The sequence below is a fragment of the Dreissena polymorpha genome, chromosome 10 (assembly GCF_020536995.1).
Source record: "Dreissena polymorpha isolate Duluth1 chromosome 10, UMN_Dpol_1.0, whole genome shotgun sequence".
In the NCBI taxonomy this organism is placed as follows: domain Eukaryota; kingdom Metazoa; phylum Mollusca; class Bivalvia; order Myida; family Dreissenidae; genus Dreissena; species Dreissena polymorpha.
In genome coordinates, this window is record NC_068364.1 from 31,342,445 (window position 1) to 31,362,277 (window position 19,833).

A 19,833-nucleotide genomic window follows, 5' to 3' on the forward strand; every position below is an offset into this window, starting at 1 on the left:
TTCTACACTTGATTGAGACCAAAATCACTTTTATTACCTTAAATGGAAAAGTGCTACACTTTAAGAATCAGAAAACTCACGTTTGGGATCTGGTCTGTTTGCTTTGGAGTCCGTTTTACGTTTTTGTTTAAGGGCCAGACCAACCTTGATTTATTCCAATAATTAGTCATGCAAACAATGTGAGAACTCAGTAATCAGACAGCTCTTTAGTACTGAGTGATTTTATATGTATGTTCTCCAACATAACACGCATACTTAAGCACTAATTTACATGTACATTGAACCTGACTATGTAAATATCAAAACAGAACACAATTGTAACTATCCTCTTAAAAAGGTTTATGTAAACACTGCCAAATATCGTTTGGTTATTTATACCCTGATTCTTCTGTTTTATCAATTTCGTGTGGATTTATAGGCCTTGTTTTTTGATGCTTCTTGTGTCTTAAGGAAATACTTGTAAGGTTTGTTGAATGTGCCAAGAGTGCCTCAAATACTTAAAAGCTTACTTAACCCTTTCCTCATCAGAAGCAAAGTGAAAATGGCTTTTGCAACCAGCATAAACTTAGGACAGCCTGCGAGTAACTCGCAGTGTGTTCAGGTGTATGTGGTCTTCTGCTCATCCGTATCTAAGGATTGGAAATAAAACCTTTAAAACTTAAATATAGTAAGTTACTCGCAGTCTGTTTAGGTTTTATTTTGTTTGCTGCTCATCAGTTTAGTTAAGGTTTGGAAATGAAACCTTTAAATCTTTAATTTAGGATGTAACTCACAGTCTGTTCAGGTTTTATGCTGTTTGCTGCTCACCAGTATCTACAGGTTGGAAATGAAATCTTTAAAACTAAAAATTATATTAAGAAAAGTCTTTAATTAAATTTAATTTTCTAAATGACTACACATGCATCAAAATACGTATCTAAGTGGTAAAGGGTTAAACCATTTAGTTATTGCATATTTGTGATTTTAAATAAAAAATCGATTAATCAGACAATGTACAGTTTGTAAAATGTAGTTTAGATATCATATCAAAGTGTTTGTCTCGGCAGATGACATTTTCAAGATTACAACATTCGTGATCACTTGAAAACTCAATGTCAGAATAACACCCTTTGTCTCACCAGCTAAACGCTGTATACCTATCCTATTCGAACATGTACGTATTATAAACATGATTGTAATTCTATGTAAACAAAGGTGCATTATTTGAAATAAATATGTTTAAACTAAACGCTGTATACTTATTATTCTAAAACAGCAAATGGATATTTACCCATATAAAAATAAGGAATGGGTTATTAAACCACTAAATTAACTTCAGAGCCATATGTTCTAAAAAATAAGTCAAAGTAGGTTTTTTTGGGTAAAATGAAAGTTTCTTTAAAGCAATGTTGAAACAAACAAATCATTTCTGCCTTAGAGGGAGCAAATCTTCTATTTACTATCTTAGACTACAAAATTGTGATATTTAAGTCAGAAAGGTTTTCATAAGACATTTTTCTTTTGTTAATTTGCTTTTTATTTGTATTTATTAGTCTAATAATGTGTGGGCACAACATTTGTGCTCTCTAGTATCCAAAGCATGCAAACCGTTGAGTAATTTAGCTTTAAATATTTGATGAATGTTCATTCTAAAATACAAATTCAAGGTCATCATAGCTTATGCTAAAGCAATCGTAGGCATGTGAATGTTCATGTTCATTTCTAAATGATACAGAGGGAACAAGTATAATACAACCACGTTTGAAGAATAAAGCCCTATATAAATATAAGTGTCTACGTGCCCAATCACATCTTTTCCAAAGATGACACTTAATAAAAATGAAGTATCTGTCTGATTGTTTTGCCAATTTTTATCGATAAAACACTGTGTGCGGTCGGGTTTTTTGACAAGCAGATTAGCTTGCTTTCATATTAAGTCTGATTTATCAAATTTGGCATTATCTTGTCAAACTTTGCTTACGTATTGAGTGTTATTTATCAAACTTTATCGTGTCAAGAGTTGTTTTCTATCAATGCTCAACGTGCGTTTAAACCTTGCCAGATAAACTATAAGGTCACCAGCACCAATATCTAGCTATCAGGCACAAACACATACTGTTAAATTTTTCAGGCAGGGCCGCATTTGTTTTATATAACCCACTTCGATTTTTTATCGCTGGCAGAAAAATGTATGAAAACACGGGTTATATCTTGACTATTCACCAATTAGTTTGAGCTATACTACTCACTTACATGTCGGCTTTGTTGCCAAGCTCTGTATAATGCCCAGGTTACTTCGCAACATTTATATTTTACTGTTTCTACTACAAGTATTCGAGAAAAATAAAGAAAATTCACGCATATTATCTAGGTCATTGCGTGAGGTGACTGACCAAGTTCCATAATTCTGACCTACAAGTAAATTGAATTATGCCCCCTTTTTAGCTCACCAGTGCAGGAAGTGCTTAAGGTGAGCTATTTCGATCACCATATGTCCAGCAGTGTAGTTGTGCGTCATCAACTTTTACTTTGTTTCCACTTAAGAGGCCACACGTTCATTCAATCTTGATAAAATGTGTTAGAATGTTTATCTTGACAATATCTAGACCGGGCCCAATCTGGGTCTTGTGGGTCCAAAATCTAGGTCACCAGGGTAGTTATTTAAAAAATATATATACACCTTAAATTATTTTATATGGCAATTTTCGTTGTTAATATGAATATAATTATTTAAATAAACGGTCAGCCTTTCTTATTATTGAAAGTCATCAATCAGATATGTTGTATTTTAACATGAGTAAAATGATTTTATACGTTTTTCTGTTTTAAATAAATGAGAAAAAAACTTTAAATGTTATTGATATTGCCAAATTGGTTTACTAAATACGTTAAGGAAACTATGTCTGTAAACCAAATAATACAAAATGAATGGCCGTACGTTTGAGAAAATACCAATATACCATCTAAATGCAATTTATTTATATGATTATTATTTTATATTATTTCATTCATTATCTTAATTTAGTCAACTGAATATCATTATTTGTGCCTGTAAAGAGACAATTAACATTTGCAATAGAAGCATTTTGGTTCTTTCTGAAGATGATAATAATGATGATGAGGATGAAGAGGATGATGAGCAGTGACAATCATGATTTATGATATCCAGTTTTGCATGGAAGGTATTTTATGTAAATGCCATCAATTTTGGTTATTCTCTTAAAATTGTTCTAGTACACTTTTGATTGAAAAGTGTGCCTTTACAAAAAGAAGCAGAATGTGTATGATTGATGCATGGTATTTATTTTCAGCATAAGGCCAGAATTTTTTAATAAAATGATTTTCGGACCCACCGACTCCAATTTTTGACGAAACAAAAATTAAATATTAAAAATATTTTTTTCGGATGCCTAAAGGTGGCTGTTAAACACGAAACGCTTGCCGGGTTTTTCAAAAATTTATTGAGTTATAAATCATCATAGTAAACCCAGTTTTAATTACCCACATTAATACGTGAACCTCCTTCATCGTGTACATGTGCTGGAATTTACCAACAGCTACGCCATCATTGTTTGTGCAAGAAGTTGAAGAATGCTTAAACGCTTTCATCAGCAAAGTCTGCTAATTTCTCAATAATTATGCAACCGTTAAATGAAATCCTGAATGGAATCGATTTGTAAGTAAATATTTTATTATTTCTTTACAATTTTATAAAATTGATAGTATTAAAATGACTAAAAAATATTATGAAAGCAATAAGAAAAGAATGATTTTAATAAAACAGATGCTCGCAATGCGAAACCCATTTACGCCTATCAATTTTAAACATTCCATATTTTACGCACAAATACGGTCATATTTTAGAGAATAATATTTTATGTGTTGTTTAATGTAGTTGTAGTGACGAATTTGTGCATATAATATGTAACATCGACTATTACAGGTATGATTAATCTTTTAAAAAGAACCAGTCTGTATAAAAAACAATTCTTGTGAAAACAGCGCTAGGTTACATACAACTATGAAAATAAATATCCGGAACCGAATTTTCAGGGGTGGATCCGTACCCGCGAATCTGAAGTTGGATCCGATATTATCGGATATTTCGGGTACCCGTTGCAGACCTACTAGCCATGGCCTCACCACTCCTTCCGCCTGTGTAGCAAGAGTGGCCAGCACCCCTCTGCCCTCACTATCCACTTGTAGGATGGAGTAGTTGGGGTATAGGCCTCCACAAAACAGCATTTGGCCTGCAGGTGTCACGTGTACACCCCTTTGACCTTGTAGTGCAGGGTCAGTGAAGATGGCCAGGACTGAACCATCCCTGCCCAGAGTGAGGAGCTTGTGCTGGGATTTGTTAGTGATGTACAACTTGTCCCCTGAGGAACTCACAGCACACTTGAATACTGCAAAACAGAGTAACATCAAGATATTGAATTATGTGTATAATAGGTAATCACAAATCGTACTGAAACTGTATTGATAATGTGTTGTTAAATACCAGAGACAAAACATTATTAAGATATGTATAAAATCCACTAATGATAAATATTCATGTGTGGTAGGAATGTCTGTTACAGCACATTGTGTTTTCTGAATGATTGACGTGTTTGCATGTGTCAGGTGTTAGAATAATTACAGTCTTCTCTTTTGCAACGAAGACAGAAATAATTAAATATGCACAGGAATATTTCAGGTGGTGTTATTCCATATAGTAATAATTTATTACCCATACATGTACCAACTTTTTAAATGTTATTGGCATACAATAACGTATTTTATATTACAATCATAAAAAATAATAACTATAGTTATTTTTGTTAATGCAATTGAAATTGTATCATGTTTCTTCATCAGTTACAAAAGTCAGTTGCTGAAATTATAATTTCATACTCATTTACTGAAAATTAAAAATAAACCAAAAACTAAAAAAAACAGAGGCTACAAACAATTATTGAAAAGCTCTCTTTGCCTTCTATGAAACCAATATAATTCATCAGACATTAATTTTCATGGATTTTTATGATGTCCATAAAACTACAAAAAAAAAGTTCAACCACATTTTAGGTCAAAGTCTTCTATGAGACATTGCAAAAAAACACACCCAGTTTAAAGATTCAATAAAATGCAGGATTTCACCAATCCATGACATTTAATTAAACCATCTAGTGACACATGTTTGTAGAAATCTCTGATTAAACAGAATAAAAATAGTTCACAATATTTTTAGCTATGGCATTCTGGGGATGTTTAAATCAACGCCCCGAAACATGCATTGTTTTTTTCAGCTGCCATTGAAATAATAAACTTATGGTTATTTTGAGGTTTATTAGTTTAACAAATCCGTAATCATATCATTATTAATTAACTATGATTCTTGCCTGTATAACGGTCTGATGTATCCTCATACATCTTGCTAACTCGTCTCCCACTCAGTGTATACTTGTACCGTGCAGTACCAAAAGTAATATACAGGTCATCCTGGTGACAGGCAATACCACAGCATGTATGTTGTAACTGAAGCTTCCTTCCTGGCACCAGCTGTCTGTTGTTGACTGAGATGAACTGGACCTCACGTATGTCATCAACACGTTCATTGACAGTCACAGCAACCTCACTGGGTGTGATATCACACAGGTCGTGTATAAACAGCACTCGCACTACAATGACTCACCACCTGGTACTGCTGGTCAAGAAGCATGGCTCTGTTATTATTTTCGTCGACAACCAGGACTTGTCTGTCTGGGAGAACAAGGATGGCTGAGATACTGCATTCAAAGTAATCATTGGATATTTCCACATTATATACAGACTTCCCCTGCACAATGAATACCTTGTTTGGAGTATCTTGTACCATCAATGTCTGGGTACTGTGTTCAAGCCTCCCAAGACCAGAAAGTTTGGAAAAGTACTGTACAATTTCAGTGTCAGACTGGAATGTTATTGAAACTTAAACCTGCAAAGAGTTTTTCTTCAAAAAGGTTTCAGAATGTTGTATATTGTCCTTGAATTTCCAGGTGGCTATAAAGGATAGTTCCAGCTTGTTTTTATCACTAATGTCCTGTATGGCGTCTTGAAGTTGTTTCAATTCATCTTGCAGCCTGATGCCATTTGTCAACATTATTTTTGGAAGAGGCTTGCAGTTTGGTCAGAGTATCTTTCTTTTCCTTCAGTGTCTTCTGTTCAATTGTGTCTAAGGCTGCAATTATTTTTTGCCGAGTTTCCTGTATCCTGCGTACCTGCTCATCATATGAACGTTGCACAGATTGAATGCTAACTTCATTGCTGTCTTGAAGTTTCTTCATTTCTTTTAGCATAGTTTGGATAGAAACTGACATTTGTTTAAGGTTTGTATACTGACTTTTTAATATGTCCGAAATAAGAGTTACCTTTTTGCAAAGTCTGAAAGAAAATAGAAAAAAAAAAACTTTAAATAGTATCAAATACTAAAAAACTTGCATTTGTTCAGGGGAATCTAAATATAAATTGATAAAATAATAATGAAAAATATTAGTTATTAGAGTTCAGCTATTGGTAAAAATTGGGAGTACCTAAGTATACATTTAATTAAATCTAAAACCTACATTCATTTCGTCGGATATTTACTGGATGTAAAATCAATTGTTATAGACATCAAGAAATAGTCACATGGGTATTACTGTGTACTACTGAATACTAGAGCCTTAAGAGTTGTCTCTACTGTTTATCGTGTACTTATTAGTTGTGAGCGTTAGCTCACGACTAATGTTACAGAGCAAGTTTTGAAAGTCAGTCTTCTTTTTACTACGCTAAGAACGGTAACTGCAAGTCACTACGCTAGTTATGATAACATCCAATGCCTGTTTATACTTCACTGGTACACTGTAGCAGACAGCCTGGGTCTATTATGTAAACAAAAGGTTTAAGAGCTTGTGGGACATATTGGCCAGTCTAGTGTTTATAACAGCTTGTGTGACGACATTGGCATTCCTAGGTTTACCACGTGACGTTGATGATCAATCTACTTGCGTTATGTATAGTTAACTGGTAGTTACCTGGTACACATACCCAGCAAAATTGTATTACTGAATATATTGAAATATGAAAACTTAACAACTTTTTTCTAGTAATGTAATATAACAGTCGTGATATTTTCATCAATATAAACTTATAATTGTAAAAAATACGGTATTTTAGAACTTTTCTTTTTTTTCGTCAATCTGGTTGACGGTCCCTTTAAGTCAAGTAGGCAAAGTAACTATCTAATCTGTAATGTGAAAAGTACTGCAAGATAAAAGCATATGAATGCACCTCAGTTTGCGGTTAGTTTATTTGGGCATATTTGTAAATCAATAAAGCAACGAGGATAATAGTCGGTTTAAGTTAACAAGATAACATGGGTATACACAGGGAGTATTTTAAACTGTAGAATGCCAAGTATGAACTCCAATCTAGTTTAATGAATGAACTTGATAAGAAAACTATTCATTTACAGACCAACTTATTAATTTACTACGAACTTGAAAATAAATTAAACTGTCATTGTCATGCCTGAAATATTCCCCCTCGTGCTGGTTTGTCGGAGGAAATTGCTAGTTTGGTTTGCCGGTAATATGCATATAATGAACAATTCAAAATAGTAGAAAGTTTCGATACCTAACATACATGTATGAGGAGTTTTCCCAAAACGTGGATCATTCAAATTAAATCAAGGACATTTTTTCATTTTTTAATAGATGTCGATTTTCGCGTCTTCCCAATTTAGAAATATCTCTCTTTTTTTTCTCTTTAAACACATTACCCTGTTTTTTCGAAGAACTGTCAATAAAATTGTTAAAGGGACCTATTTCTCAAATTGGCACACATCTTTTCCCATGTTCATGGTTGTTTTATGTACAAATTGTCCCCCAAATGAACAGGGGAATGGGACAATAGCTCGGAATCTCCTGAGCCTCGCTCTGGGAAATCTGGGCTTGATGCCTGTGCGTTGAGTGTCGTCCGAGGTCTTATTCCAAAAATGGTGGAAAAAGTACTGTGTATTACTAAGTATCTGTTTCATTGCGTCAATAGGCAATTGTTAGCATAAATATGTAAGCACTATTTTTTGCCGATGAAAACGTATATAAATTGCTTTAAACGTCACTGGAATGAATACAATAAATTGTACAACCTTGATTATAAATGAGCTCTGGGAAAACAGGTATTAATGCATGTGCATCAAAAACACTACTTTCCACGTCTATTTTATTTTTCAATTATAGGAAGTCTCTTTCTAGGGCAAATCCAATTCAAACGCATTAAGTCTCATTTACAAGGCTCAAAATATTTTGTCAATATTTATGTAAATTTCAGGTTCTGGTTGCACTTCATATCGAGTCAGAACGAAAAAGGACACTGTTACTTAAGGTGTCATCTTTATTTACTGGGTGATTGCCAACATCGCTAACATCATCCCATTCTACCTGCGCTTGATTGAAGAGGTAAGTAAGTAGTCAAACATCACTTAAGTCATCACCTTCCACCTACGCTGGATTGAAAAGGTACTAAGTCAAGGATTGTCAATATTGCTATGTCATTCCATACTATCTATTCTTGATTGAAAAGGTAAGTAGTCCAACATCGATTGAATCATCCCATTCTACATATGTTTCTTTGATAAGGTAAGACTGCACAGGCTTGTAAGGAATGACACTTTCTGTCTAAACTAGATTTTTGTTTAGAATTTACTTCCTTAAAGGAACCGTCAACCGCGATTAACGAGAAAAGAAAAGTTCTAAAATACCTTTTTTATACAATTATTAGTTTATATTGATAAAAATATCACGAATGGTATATTACATTACCTTTAAACAGTTGTTAAGTATTCATATTTTCAGTATATTCGGTAATAACATTAACTAGGTACAGGTACCAGGTAATACCATTTAACTATAAATACCGCAAGTAGAATGATCATCATAGTCACGTGGTAAACCAAGGAAAGCAAATTGTGGATGCGTAGTTAATAATATAAGTTTTATATATAAAATGATCAATCTACTTGTGTTATTTATAGTGTGTATATCGTTATGTCACCTATTTTCGCGATGTACTTTCGATTTCACATCGCGAAATTTTATTACCAAATATATACTAAAATATGAACTTTTTTCAAGTTATGTAATATACCAGTCTTGATATTTTAATCAATATAAACTAATAAATGTTAAAAATATGGTATTTTAGAACTTTTTTTCGTCAATCGCGGTTGATAGTCCCTTTAAAACAAAAAAATGCATAAAATTGGAAAGACTGCACAGGCTAAACTTGGATGACACTTTACCCACATGCATTAATACCTGTTTTCCCATTCCACAGGTTCTCCCAATACATTGAGGCCATCGACAGTTCGTTGCCAGAAATGATTGTGGAAGGGTTGTGGAGTTTCTATGCAGTAGTCAGCGTCTTTGTAGTCGTGGGCTACAGCGCCCTGATATACCTGACAGTGATTCTTCCCCTGGGATTTATTATAAATATAACTTATAAATATTTTTTTTCATACAGTTATTCAGTATATTTCGACCTAAAAACAATAGTTTTGGGTTCAAGCAATACTTTAAGTCTAAACACTACTTTTGGGTTAAAGCAATACGTTTGGGTCTAAACAATACTTTTGGGTCTAAACATTACTTTTGGGTCTAAAAGGTCACAATATATAAATATTTTTCCTATATCAATTGATTCAATGTAAAAGCGACAACTTTAAGCAAAAATAACAGCTACATTGTGCACATAGAGACCCCCATACATGTACCTATTCATAAAGGCCTTTCTAAGCTGAATCGTTCTATGCAATAGAAAGGTATGTCATGCACACACAAGAAAGAACTTTACACAAATCAAAATCGACTGCTTTTGCACACACAAAAATCCGGACATTTTCTAGTGGCATATGTAACCTTTTCCAGTGAAATTTTGTACTATAGTCTCTTACTGGCGGCCAACGTTAATAACCCACCATGTTAGTCAGACATCCCTCAGATGTCGGGGCATGATGAAATTTGTGGAAGAATGTCTCAATTGGAGGGGATATGTGCAGCAGGGTTCGATATAAAGAGAACTTATACTGCCTTGTGTGTGTATGTCAAAGTTTATATGTACAGGTCATCTCTGAGTCAATACTTTTGAGTCAAAACAATACATTTGCGTCTAAACAATACTTTTAGGTGTAAGCAAAACTTTTGGGTCTAAACAGTTCTTGTGGGTCTAAGCAATACTTTGGGGTTGAAACAATACTTTGGGGTCTAAGCAATACTTTGGGGTCTAAACAATAATGTTGAGTCTAAACAATACTTTTGGATAAACAGTACATTTGCGTCTAAACAATACTTTTGGGTCTGAACAATATTTTTGGGTCTAAACAATACTTTGGGGTCTAAACAATACTTTTGGGTTTAAACAATACATTTGCGTCTAAACAATTATTTTGAGTCTAAACAATACTTTGGGGTCTAAACAATACTTTGAGGTTTAAACAATACTTTGGGGTCTAAACAATACTTAAGTCTGTAAACAATACTTTTTTGTCCTAACAATACTTTTGTGTCTAAATAATACTTTAAGCTAAAAAAATTATTTTGGGTCAAAAGAATACTTTAAGCTAGAAAAATACTTTGTGGTCTAAACAATACTTTTGGGTCTAAAAAATACTTTTAGGTCAAAACAATACTTTAAGCTTTAAGCAATACTTTTCAGGAGCAATCACCGCTTACAGAGACAGCATTTGTTTTTGTGTACATTTTCAAAATTTGATTTACACTCTTTAAGTTTACATTTATGTTTGCTTAATCTTAGTTACTGAAAAATCATAATTATTTATGGGACATAAATTTTAGTTTATCTTGTGGCTTGACTGATCAATGAATTTCAAGATAACAAAGGATCATTTGTATTTGTGTGTGTTCTTTGGCCAAAATCACTAATTTATGATTGTAGGTTTGTGTCCATGCAAAGTCATTTTTGACAAATCATGAATGTCACGCTGAGCATTACAAATGATTTTACAGTATATTTTGTACGATACTTTTCTGTCTAAATTGGATTTTTGCTGAAAACAGCGAAAAGTGTCGACTCAGATAAGCATGTGTGGACTGCAAAGGCTAATCTGGGATGACACGTAACGCACATATGTATCCTATGTATCAATATTATGACACAAGTTATGCTGTTAATAATTCAGATGGCTTGGTATCCGCCTGAATATCATGTGAATTGTGTTGGTCTCGACAGTTTCGCTGTTTTCAGTCCTGGTAAGAGACGAAATATCCAGCCTTATATTTGGTCTTTTTGTATCATATGCCCTGCAGGTGAAGTGTTGCTTTAAGGCAATTTTTTGCTCGTTAATAGTCATATTTTGAAGGATTTTTTTTGCATTGATAAACTTCATCATTTACCCTTTTATTAGCCCTAGTTAAAGGCAGAGGGATATAGAATTGGCGTCGTCTGTCCGTTCATCAGTATGTCCGTTCGTTTCTCTGTCACAAAACGTTTTATGGCTTTATCTCAGAAACTATATAAGTTATTAACATGAAACTTCATATGTGTATAGATATCAATGAGGAAAAGTGTCATGCATATGAACCATAACCATAAACTTTCTTTAAAAAGAGTTATTGTCCTTTGTTTGTTTTTGTAGGATATAACTTTTCAGGGCTATATCTTAGATACCATACAATACTTCAACATGAAACTTCATGTGTAGAGAAAATAAAGTGCCATGCTTAAGAAACATAACCTTTCACTTGTTTAAATAACAGTTATTGCCCTTTGTTATTTTTTGTATGATGTACTTCTAAGGGATATATTGCAAATATGATACAACATTTAAACATGAGACTTCCTTGGTGAGTAGAAATCAATTTAAGGAAGTGCCAGGCACAAAAACCATCACCCTGCACTTTTTAAACCTAGAGTTATTACCCTTTCTTGTTAATGTATTTTGTAAATTTCCAGGGCTATATCTCAGAAACACTACAAGATTTCATAATGAAATTTCATGAGTATGTAGATATCAATGAGGAGAATTGCAATTCATCAAAACAATTACCCTACACTTAAACCATATATCAAGGGATTTGCAACAATGCATGCACCAAGTTTATTTGGTGGGTGGTATCAATTCAACAAATTTGCTTGTTTCTCTTGTAATCATTGAAGATAGATTTTTGAAAGTGTGGTGTATAACAACACAAATCTTATATTTACCCTCGATTGGTCATTGTTGGCTCAGGTACTTCTTAAAAGTACCTAAGTAATTCTTAAGTATACTACAAAGTACACGGGATACGGAAAAGTACCCCAGAGTATACGGATACCTTTAGGCATATTTTCTGTATCCAGGGTACATTTTAATATGCTGAAGAGTAAACAGGGTACTTTAAAGTAGTACCTAAGTCGACAATGACCAATGCAATTGAGATCTATTTACTGAATTGTTATGCCCCCGGATCGAATGATCGGGGGTATATTGTTTTTTGCCTGTCTGCCTGTCAGTGTATGTGTCTGTGTGTCTGTCACAAAACTTTAACCTTCGTCATAACTTTTGCAATATTGAAGATAGCAACTTGATATTTGGCATACATGTGCATCTCATGGAGCTGCACATTTTGAGTGGTGAAAGATCAAGGTCAAGATCATCCTATAAAGTCAAAGGTCAAATGTATGGCTTCAAAGCGGCGTTGTAGGGGCATTGTGTTTCACAAACACAGCTCTTGTTTTCTCTAATTTTTATTCAATAGATCCATGAAATCCTTGCCTGGTTTGTAGGAATTGTGAGTGAATTGGAGACAAACTTTGTTAGCGTGGAATGGATAAGCCAGTACATGGCAAACAAAACAGAGGTGTGTTAAATATAAGCTGTTATACTAATAGCCTTATCATGCGAAAATGGGTTCTATGTCATATTCAGCCAGCAAAGCCTATGCAGTCTGTTCAGGAGCTACGTCACCTTGTTTGACTTTATCTATTGTTGGACTGGGAAACTCCTGACCATACTGCGCGATTTAGCAGGCTGAGCTAGAGATATGCTGGTCGCATATTGCATAAAGCTTGTTTTCACATGACATTGGTCATTTGATACAAAAGATGTTTACTGAATAAAAGGTTGATCTATTTAATGTATACTTGCTAGCTGGACAACAATGGTGTGTTTGAAAAAGCTGTATGAGGCCTTGAATAATTTGAAATTTACTGTAAAGTTTACAATGTCTTTCGTACATGTTTGTATTTTCCTCATTCATTTCTATTCTAAAAAACAGGCATTTATAGCATGCGTCTAATCAAATTCTTAAGCTATATTTCTTGGGTCTAAGTCAATTCTTTATACTTAGGTCTAAGAATGGGTTGGTATATACAGACATCGATATCAAGATTTTGAAGAGATCTAAACCTGTGACGTCCTGATCATTAGGTGGACACCATATTCACTATGCCACAGTGACCTGTAACACACTGTAGTATCAAACCCTGTACTGTATTTGACAAGATAAAAGCTTCCTCTAATACATCACCATTAAAACAGTTTTATCACAAATGTTAGGTCTACACAAAAGTTTGTTTCTAATAATATCTTTTATATATTTTGGATAGGTAGGTCGACTTAACTTTGTTTGTGTTACCTTTTTTCACTGCACAAGTGATTTCCCACTTTAGTGCTGGTGTTCAATGAACGAAATATTCCAAAATATGTGCAAAATATCTTTATGTACGTGTGTTTGTTGTGCATTATGATAAACGGGGCAATAATGAACAACAACTCAACCTGGTATTAAAAAAGAGCACAAAAATGTAAGGTCGGTAAGGTTAGTGGAAACAATTTAAGCCTCACTTTGGGAAAACAGAGCTTAATGCATGTGGATAAAGTGTTGTCCAAGATCAGCCTGTGTATTCTGCACAAGCTACTTAGAGACGACTCTTTCCACCAAAACTTAATTTTTGCTAAGAAGAGACTCACTTTAATTAAAAAATAACATAACAGCGGAAAGTGTTATCCCTGATTAACCTGTACGGACTGCAAAGGCTAATCAGATACGACATTTTACGCACATGCATTAAACTTTGTTTTCCCTGAGTACGGCTCATTTTTAATGTTTACGTCTTTTTATGATCCAGGGTACATTTTATTTGATCTGTCTCGCCAGGAGCATGCACCAGAAGAGCAATATTTTATCCTTACTCTGGGAAAACAGGGTTTATAAAGTTCTTAAAGTGTTACCTAATAGGCTTATCGGGGACAACACTTTCCGTGTAAATTACATTTTCGCTAAGAGACTTCCTGTAAACGAATAATATAGTCTAAACCGGGACGACCATTTACGCACAGACATTCAAATAGTTTTACCAGAGCGTGGCTGATTTGTATTTCTTTTAATTTTATCATTTCTTAATGGAAACTTCTCAGCGGAGGTCAGCGTCAGTTGATCTGTCTGGCCAGAAGCCTGCTCCGAAAGACGAAGAGAATACTGGACTTTATAAATGTGCATAAAGTGTCATCCAAGATAAGCCTTTGCAGTCCACGCAGGCTAATCAGTGAACACTTTATGCATGCACTGGATTTTCACTTAAAAGAGACTTCCTAAAAATACAATTAAGTCATACAATTGTCGTCCGAGATTAGCCTGTGCTGTCTGCACAGGCTTATTTGAGACTACACCTGCTGCCAACACTTGATTTCCGAAAAGAATAGACCTCCTTTAAACGTAAAATACATTTAAAGTAACTGCAAAAGCTAATCTAGGATAACACTTAAAGTACATGCATTAAACCCAGTTTAAACAGAGTGATGCTCTTTTTTTCTTATTGTGAAGTGGATCTTTGTGTGTATCTCTTTGGGAAATCTGGGTTTAATGCATGTGAATAAAGTTTTGTCCCATATTAGCCAGTGCTATAATAATGAAAATAATTATTACAATTTTAGCCTTGCTCTGGGGAAAAATAGGACTTAATGCATGTGCAAAAATTGTTATCCCAGGTTAGCCTGTGCAGTCTGTAAAATGGAAAGTGTAGTTCCTTATTAGATCAGACAGGCTAATTAGAGAAAACACATGCATTAAGCCCTATGTGCCCAGAGCAAAGCTCTAATCTTCAATTGTATCATTAGGTTATAACACTCAGTTTATACAACACCTAAAGAGTTGAATCTTTTGTGTTGAATCAATTTGCTGAAAGCTTGAAATAGATATGACAATGTTTGAGTGTATGTGCGTGAGTTGATCATGAATTTTTTTAATAAATTATCAAAAATGGTCACTGAGTGAAGTAAAAATGTTGCGTGTGAAACCCTTGCTAAAAGGTCAAGGTTATACTTTGACGTCAAAGGTCTAATTAAAGAACTTAACAGCCTATCCATGCTGCATATTCATCGTTTAATTTTAAAATAATCACAAATGTTCACCTTGTGCAGATTGCATGTCAGCGGAAAGGCCTGTCTCCAAGGCTCAATTGTCAAGGTCACGCTCAAAGGTCAAATGTCCTGTCTGTGCAGTCTGTACAGTCTTATTATTGACGATACTTTCCAACTAAACTGATTTTCACTAAGAAGGAGCTTTATTTTGTACAAAACTACCCTGAATGTGGAAATTGTTGTTTCTGATAAGCCTGTGCGGATTGCACATGCTAGCGGACTGCACATGCTAATCTCGGATAACACTTTAAGCAACTGCATTAAGCTCTGTTTTCCCAAAGCGTGGCTGATTTATCTCCAAACTTTTAGGAACCAGTCCTTTTCTCGGGAAGTCAGCGCATGAATTTGGATCCCCTCGGAGCCCACAATGATGATGTTTTATGGGTATCTCTCGAGCATGCACACTTGAAGACTTTCATTGAGGGACTGCCCGGCCTACTCGAGTATTAAGTGGGAAAAATTGGTCAAAATCTGAGGTAATGTGATTTCGTTAAAACCTATTTATTTTAGCTCAAATCTATCAAAAGCCTTTTCACATTAATTTTCTTAATTTTAAACTTTTCATAATCCTTATTTCTCAGAGTCGCTCAGTGTCAGTTGATCTGTCTAGCCAGAAAAGTCTTTTCTTAAAGCAAATTCAGTCGAGGCAGAAAGTGTCATTCCTGATCAGCTTGTGTCGACTTCACAGGCTAATCTGGGATGACGATTTACACACTGACATATGCATTTAGCCCTGTTGACCCAGAAAATCCTTTATCGTTCTCAGTGTGGGTCAGCGTCAGCTGATCTGTCTCGCCGGAAGCACATGTTCAAACGACACACATTGTGGCCAAGTTACAATCACGCGTTAAAATCCTCATGCAGAATTTCAGGGTCAGTACTCGTGCACTAAATCGTCCGGGGAATATATGATTAACTATCGATAAACACAGTTTTGCGTTCAAGATGAGAAAACAAACAAATAGTATAGGGTCGAGATAAGAGGAAAAATTTAATTTTCCAACCACAAATGTTTGCCGTACTCGGCCAGCACGTCTGGAAATCGTTCCTAAACGCCTTGATAGGCTGCCCTTATTTGCAAGTTTGCTATTTTGAATTAAATTTTGTATCGAAAAGCATTGTGCTAAATCGTACCATTTATAATTCGCAATGAGATTTTTAATGACCCACATCATGCGAAAATGGGTCTTATTCCATATGCGCCCATCATATGTATAGCCCACTCAGCCTGCGCATCTCTCAGTCTGGTCAGGAGAACATAATGAGACCATTACATATTGGGTGATTTTATAGCGAACAGCATCGCCTCTGTCTTCTGACCGATTGCGCAAATGCATAGGTTGGGCTTAAGATACGCTGGCCGAAACGCATAAGACCCATTTCCGCATGACGCGTCTATGAACGTGTGATTTAAATGTGTCGAAAGAAAACTACGTGTTAATGAAATATTAACATACGATATATTTCGATTGTGAAGAAATACACTGATAATAAGGCATGTGATGACACATATGATGTGCATTCCCGTTGTATAATTTTTATCTACTTACACGAATGTATAGTACTCCCGTAGTATAATTTTTATGTACTTACACTAATGTGTGGTTTGACAATGAAAAAAACACATTCCATGCGGTAAATATGCCACTAACAAGTAAACAAACACAATAATTAAACTGTTGTTTTCTATTTAATTATTTAGAAACGGTTGCAAACTTTATTTCAAGGTCAGCATTTACGCCGGCAACCTTTTTGAAAGATATTTCTTGTTATATTTAGTTGTTTGTTTATATTCGGTTTTATCAATTATAAAGCATTTTTGATGTTGTCTAAACTATACATGTAGTAATTGGTAACTCATGCTCAACATTTTATTAATTGAGAACTGTGAATGTTAAAAAAAATTAACCATCTACTATTCCGTTGTTGGCACCCGTGAATACAAAATATCGCCGCTATCTGTTGAGAACAAAAAATGTTTCCTAGACATATCAAATTTAATCCAGCTGTAGTAACATACACTATGAACGAGGTTACACAACATCCCACTATACTTGTTTATCAGCATCTATTACTTGCTTCAGATTATGAATGACACAAATACGATGCAACTATGACTTTTATTTTTCAAGAATATACACTTCCGCGAGACGTATTTTTCTCAAGCCTTTGTAAATTTCTTTTTAATAAACAACCAATGAAACTTTTCATACCCAGAAGCCGGGGTCTTATGATTGCATTTATGTAAAGAATTGACCTCTAACTGAAGTAAGCAAAGGAAACGTAGCACCTAGTTGACCCTTTCTTTCTATGTGCGAACGCAAGTTGAATGTAAAGTGTGCTGTTTACTATCGTAACTCACTACGTGAGCGTACCCGATACTATGTTTGAGTCAAACAAAGAATGAACCACTACATAATTATCATAATAAATGTATTGGTATTAAACAGCATTGTATTAAATCATAAAGCAAACCACAATAAAAGTTGAGCTACGCTGACCAAAAAACCATAAGACCCATTTTCGCCGACGCGGCTATGAAAGTGTGATTTAAATGTTTGGAAAGGAAACTGCATGTTTATCAAATATTAACATACGATATATTTCGATAATGAAGAAATAAACCCGTAATAAGCCATGTGCGGACACATTATGAAGTTCACTCCCATAATATACTGTTTATCTACTTACATGTATGTTTGATTTGCCTATTACACACATTTCATGCCGTACATATGCCACTAACAAGTGAAAAAACACAATAGTCAAACTTTTGTTTTCAATTTAATTATTCAGAAACTTTATTTTAAAGTCAGGATTTACGCCGACTGCCTTTTTAAAAGTTCATTCTTGTTATATTTAATTGTTTTTTTTTTATAATTGGTTTTAGCTATTATGAAGCATGTTTGTTGTTGTCTATCGTATCCCTGTAGTTATTGTTGAACTAATGTTCAACGTTTTATAAATTGAGAACTGTGAATATAAACAAGCGTAACCTTAAACTATTGCGTTGTTATCACCCGTGCAATTGGACTCTCCCTTGTTTATCGGCAGCCGCATCTATTAATGGCCTCAGATCATGAATGACCTGTGCTGAGCAAAAACACCAGCAGATACTGGACTATTTAAATCAGTCATAAACAATTTCTTCCGCGACACGTATAATACAAACATTGTTTATTGATTCTCTTCTATATAGGCCCCGTTCAAAAATATTCCATTTAACACGATATTCAAATACTGTTTCCATTTGAGAATGAATATAATTAAAGAACTCAAACCTCTTGCATAAATTACACAACTATTTCTTGCGTGGAGGCGGCAGATGTGGCGGTATCCGGCTAAGCGTAGTTAACAGCGAACTGGCTTGAGTTTTTTAGTAGACTTACGAACAACTAAAAATATTAACAATTTAGAAAACAATTTAAAATATGCATAAATATGACCAAAATAGTTTTTGCATGTTGAAATACAGAAAATTTGACTTTTATCCACAAAGCACTTTAGATCAATTACTTTAATAAATAATCAGGAGAAATGCAGATGTCATCCTATCTTCCTTATTCTGATCACCATTTCTTTAACCAAATCATGTTAGATCATGCTAAAAAAATAATATTTTCTGTTGAAGATCAATTAAAAATGACTTTAAAACTTTAGCAACAAACCTTTAACATTATTCACTACAATAAACACCATATTTCTCATAAGCCTTGTAAGCTTGTGATATTTTAAACCAGGTTGTTCACTAGTTTGCCTCATCGTTTTTGGCATTAAGGTTTTCTCCAGATCATGATTACTAAAAAACTTCACGACCAGTTGAGGTAACAGTTTTTTTTAACTTAAAACCGTTATAGAATTAAGTTTAAAAGCAATAATATTATCAAACATATATAAATTATTAAGCATATACATTTTTTTCACTTTAGTCGCATCTTTAACTTGATCCAAACTCAACGGCTGTTCGCCTTGCTGGCAGTTAAAGTTTTGAGCAAACAGGCCTGGATTACTGACACTTGCTCGGATCTTACCTCACAGTCATTGACGTTTGTGTCTGCCTTGTGCTCCAGGAGTACTGACATACAGTTGACGTATCCCCCATAGGCTGCACACTGAATTGGAGTTCGCCTGTGGAGCGAACAACATTGTTCAGTGCATGGTACGTCCTAGGCTGTATGCTAGATAGTGAATAGATAGTACAGTTTACACAGGCTTATCAGGAAAAACACTTAATGATTTGATTGGATTTTTGATGACATAAAACTTTCTTTTACGAAAACTTCCGTAAAAGCGGAAAGTCTCTCCCTGATTTGTCTGGGCTGACTGCATCCTAACTCTAACCCTAATCTGAAACGCCACTTATCACATATGTTTATAGTCAAGTGATCCCAGAACCAGGCTCAGAACATTTAACGTCCTTGAACCAGTTGTTCAAA

General features: G+C 34.5%; 1 long non-coding RNA gene across 1 annotated transcript; it reads left to right on the forward strand.

Moving 5' to 3' along the window:
• The first annotated feature begins 430 nt into the window (after positions 1–430).
• On the forward strand, positions 431–11,050 carry LOC127848453 (uncharacterized). Its single transcript, XR_008034515.1, has 3 exons — positions 431–667; positions 8,311–8,438; positions 9,316–11,050. It is a non-coding gene; the product is annotated as an uncharacterized LOC127848453 (long non-coding RNA).
• Positions 11,051–19,833: the final 8,783 nt, after the last annotated feature.